The 4927-nt window shown below is 30.0% G+C and overlaps 1 pseudogene; it reads left to right on the top strand.

The window, feature by feature from the left end:
* The window catches only part of LOC102579267 (beta-fructofuranosidase, insoluble isoenzyme CWINV3-like), a 21640-nt pseudogene that overhangs the window by 9636 nt on the left and 7077 nt on the right, over nucleotides 1-4927 (top strand).

Below are 4927 nucleotides of genomic sequence, written 5' to 3'. Positions count from 1 at the left end.
CTTATTTTGGGAACTTGAAATTTTGTGATATTTGCAACCTTGCTTAAAATAAATTGTGCTCGTAATTTAAGGTATTGTATGGGAGTATTGACGTAATTTTTCTAATTAAAATTTCATATGAATTGAAAGTGTTGGTATCAATTATATACATATAGGTGTCTATGTATACATTTTGGGCAGCACACAATAATTTGGGGTAGCACCTTTTAGTGACATTTGTATATGTGACTAAGTATCACTCTTAAGACTATATTATCACACCTCCTCTTGTGATTTTCGTTTGGAACTGAAGTCCAAGAACCTCAGAACATTTTCTAATCAGTTGTTCATCAAAATCACAAGAGAAAACCTTGGTCCTTCTAGCTGGAAGTCGAAACATCCTACCTTTTGATGAGTAATCAAAACTTGTTTTTTTTAGCTGAGTAGTGTTTAGTACTTTTAGAATTTCTCGTTCTGTATAACTCCTTTTCGGTGAATAAATTTGATTTGGAAAGCTGATTCCTATACCTACAACTCTTCTGTTTATGATAAACTCTAATTTAGCTTTTATAACTACCAAATAAGGGACGCAACATATGACATGTTTTGTCCAGATTCTGGAATTCGAAATCCTGTGTGTTCAACTATTAGTATTTTGATTATATCTTTTTGTACAAAGCGTATTTTGCGGTGATTCTTGATGATTTGCAAGATTAAGAGTTTTACCTACATCTTTTATGAAGGATATAAATTTCATTTTGGTCGTTTTCTGTTTCAAATCTAAGTTGCGACATGAAGTGCTTTTATTGGGCAAAATTTCTATTTTTAGAGTATAGTCGTATTTTTACAGGCTGGGCTTACTTCTGATGATAACCCTGTGTTACGCCATCATTATTGAGCTACTAGAAAGTAAATAAGTTATTGAACTCATTTTTTAAGGTTGTATATCCTCGTTTACGAGTTGAAGACTTTGATACGCTGGTTGGTCTACGATTTGAACTCGTGAAGTTGTGTTGGACTGTTTTTGTGCTGAAGAACTGAGGTTTGTGTATAAACTTATACTTGTACTCTTTTTACCTGCTGGTATATCTGGAAGTTTACTTTGGTACCTTGGTTACCTGTTGTCACTTTGCATTGTCGTTTTGGTATTCTTTAATACATTAAAGATGCTCGTATAACTCGCCCACTTGTACGGATTGTTTGATCACTTGGCACTCTTGTTGGGACCTTGTCCTTCTTGTGGCTGTGACTTTGTCACTCTTGGCATGCCTCTTAATTCAGATCATTTACCATCTTGACTCTGGATTTTTAGTCCGTCTTAAGAATGGAAGTTGTTCATTTTAAGTACGAACTAGAAAGCCATTTTTAATATGGTTCTTGGTTCTCTTGATTATTAGGTTTTGACCCTTCTTGATACCTGCTTGTGCTTGGTGTGACGACATTATGTATATATAGGACGAGCCTTGTTGTTGAATCTCTTGGAAAACTGTGCTATGAGCGTTCTTGCCATTTGGATCTTTAAATATAAAACTTGATACTCTTTATATATTGTTTACTTGATTTATTTATTATGTTCAATTATGCTGCCCTTGACTTGAGGATGATAACTTGGCGAATTTGAGAGGTCCAAACCTATAGTTTTTACACCACTAAGCTATATGCTTAGCAATAGTTGTTTCTATCGTAGGGGCTGTTCGAGATGATGCTTGAAGCTAGCCATTGGAGATGGATGTTTTGAGAGCCTTAAGGAAGATCACATTTGCATATAGGCATCTATATTTTGTATAAACCTTGGGACTTGTACATATTCTATGTGTTGTATATTTACATGAGATTTTGAGGGCTGATTTGATCATGTCACCATGAGTTGTAATATAAATATGGCTATATGTTTTGTTCTTTTTGGGGTGTGTAAACCCAAGTCTTGTAATATTCTAAGTCTACTATTACTTTCGAATGTTTGTGTTAAGCATGAGCAGGCTGATTTCGGTACTCAGAAGCTTGTAATTTTCTTGTTACTTCATCCTTGAGTGTGAGGATAATAGATATACAAGAAAAGCTCGTCGATTATTTGCTTAAATTACTTTTCGGAGGTCATTATGCAACTAATCTCTGTACTAGATTATAATCAGTATGCCCTCGTTAATCGCTTTGAGTGTCGCAAGTATAAGTTAAATCTCTTTAAAAAGGGTTGCTTCAAATTCTATCCTTTCTTTTAACGGAATAAGATGTGACATCCAATGTGTAAATTATAATCCCACATAAACGTCCACCTAAGCTAACCCACCCTACCCATTAAAAGACCCAGGATATTGAACACCGACGTTAAAACTGTTCGTTATCTCATCGGGATAACGAAACCCCATTGTCTCCGACGAAGGAGAATGAACGCTGGCATTATAACCGTTAATTATCTCATCCGGATAACGGATCTCCCTTGTCACCAGACATTAAAAATTTGTCAGTTTTGATTTGATCGATTTTGTTAGTTTGTTTTGGTTTTTGGGGTTAGTTTTTATTTTTCCAAATAAATGATCGAACTTGATCTACATTTAGATGATTTATTAGAATTTGAATGAAATTGAGCAACCATAACAAAATCGATGATCTATTCAGTTGGTTCTTAATTAATCCCTTTCTTTTTCTAGTTTCGGTGTTCAAAGGATTTTTTGTTGGAAAATCTAAATGAGTGTCTAACTGAATAGTACATAGTAACAACTATGAAACAACAAAATCTTTTGAGACTTTATCCTAGAGTGTTTCAATTTATAAATCAAGAATTTAGATAGAAATCAAAACGTAATTATCGCTAATGAAATCAATTGTAAATCATAAGTCGTTATCATGACTTTAATTTGAAACTTTAAGATGGAAATTGAGTCTCTACTTGTGAATTTAGAAATGTATTGTGAAATTTTTTAATGCAGGTCCTCATTAGGCCTTGATTATGACAAGACCACATATTGAGCATTTTTGGATGTTAATCCTGTGAAGCAAAAAATTTCATTGAGAACTTTAGTAAGTTTCCCTACAAAAATACAAATCTTTCAAGTTTTAAATATTTCCACACATCTTGTATACTCGATCTCCATATGAACTTGTAATAGGTCATATGATTTTTCTATTTATTGGTGATGTCTATTCGAGATGCACCTACGTCGGGTCAAGAGGGTTCTTATGAACCCACTTTGTAAAAAAATAACATGGTATATTTAAGTATGTTTGGTTTGTCTTCAGAAATATCATACAAATAAGATTGACCTCATTTAAACAAATGATTGCCCTTGGTCCAGTGGTAAAGTGGGTTTATTTTTGTGGAAGTGTGCAGGTTCGAAACCAGACAACAAAAAGTCCTAAGAAACACGCTTGGTAAAAATCCTAGGTCCACCATTGATGTCTATTACAATGCTAAATAAAATTATTTGTACCAAACAGATTGACCATAACAAAGCCCAAATTACTATATAAGAATGTTATTGCATAGATGAATTTATTTGGGACTCCTGTTTACTTTTTATTACTGTTTGAGAAATGTTTGTTGAACAAAATTGGTTGCTCACAACATGAATTTTATTATTGCACGATAAAATTCAATCAAAGTTATTAATTTTTAAAACTTTTAGAGGGACATTGTGCATTCAGTTTTTCCTTTCTGTTTCATTCTATTGTTATAGATCCTGATATATTTTTTACAGTCATTAATTTATGCTTATGATATTAATTGTTATTTTTGAGTACATGTTTTAAACTTTGTTGTTTATGTTGCTGTAAACTTATTGTTATAAGTATTTGTTAGTAAATATAAAGATTATTTATTTATTAGAAAATTTAATATCTCATGTTGATTTATATCTAATTTTCTAAAAATATCAAATAGTAACACTTTCTGGAGGCAAAAGGATAAATTATAAAATCAAATTAAAGATGATTGATTGAAGGATAAATGATAAGATGTTATAATTATCATTTTCCTTTACATGATTAATGTTCGTTACTACGTAATCTTGTATGTAAGACAACATAGTATTTTAGTTAATGACTGATAGGTTTTAAGTATTATTTTATAATTTTGTGATATCAAATTTCCACGCGAAGTGTGAATAATTTTACAAGTAATAAATATAATATGAATAATTAATAAAAGGAGATAAGATGAAAAGTTAAAAGGCTACCATTAGTAAATAGAATAAGATAAAATTTATAAAGAAGATAAAAAGACTACATGTATAAGAAGATTAAAAATTCTTTCAATTAAGTAGCACGCTAACATTAAAACGTACAAATTATTATATTTAATAGGAGGAATTTACTTTATAATGAATGATTATTATTTTTTATTTAATTAAGTATATATTTTATTATATTTTAATTTGGTGTAGGGGTAAAATGGTATTTCAATTTTTAACTTTGTGGCTTCCCACTTTTAGTATAAAATATGATATGATATGATATGATATGATGATATGATTATTATATATATTATTATTATTATGATAATATAATATGATGATGATGATGATTAAATTAAATATACATATAGATTAGAGATGATAAATATTATTAAATTAGATATTTTAATTAAGAATTAATCTAAGGAAGTGCAAAAATCATTAACATTTTTATTAAAATGATACAATTCAACATTTAAATTAAATAATTAAATGTTTTTATAACATTTTAATTTATAGTAGAGGTAAAATCGGAATTCAACTTTTAACTTTTTTTGTTTCCACTTCTAGTTATATATATATATATATATATATATATGATGATGATGATGAAGCCTCCCGTTCATTATTTGCCATCAATTTAATAGTGCAATTTTGTATACATGTTCACTAGATAAACTGTGAAGTATTTAAAGTTGGTTCAAATTTTTTTTTGCCACACTTTTAGTTTTTTCAGAGCTAAGGATAATAAGAAACATAGTAAGAAACATACTAGTAGA

This window comes from Solanum tuberosum, unplaced genomic scaffold (genome assembly GCF_000226075.1).
Source record: "Solanum tuberosum cultivar DM 1-3 516 R44 unplaced genomic scaffold, SolTub_3.0 scf00383, whole genome shotgun sequence".
NCBI classification, from domain to species: domain Eukaryota; kingdom Viridiplantae; phylum Streptophyta; class Magnoliopsida; order Solanales; family Solanaceae; genus Solanum; species Solanum tuberosum.
The sequence above is the reverse complement of the archived record's forward strand: the minus strand, read 5'-3'. Positions and strand labels throughout refer to the sequence as shown.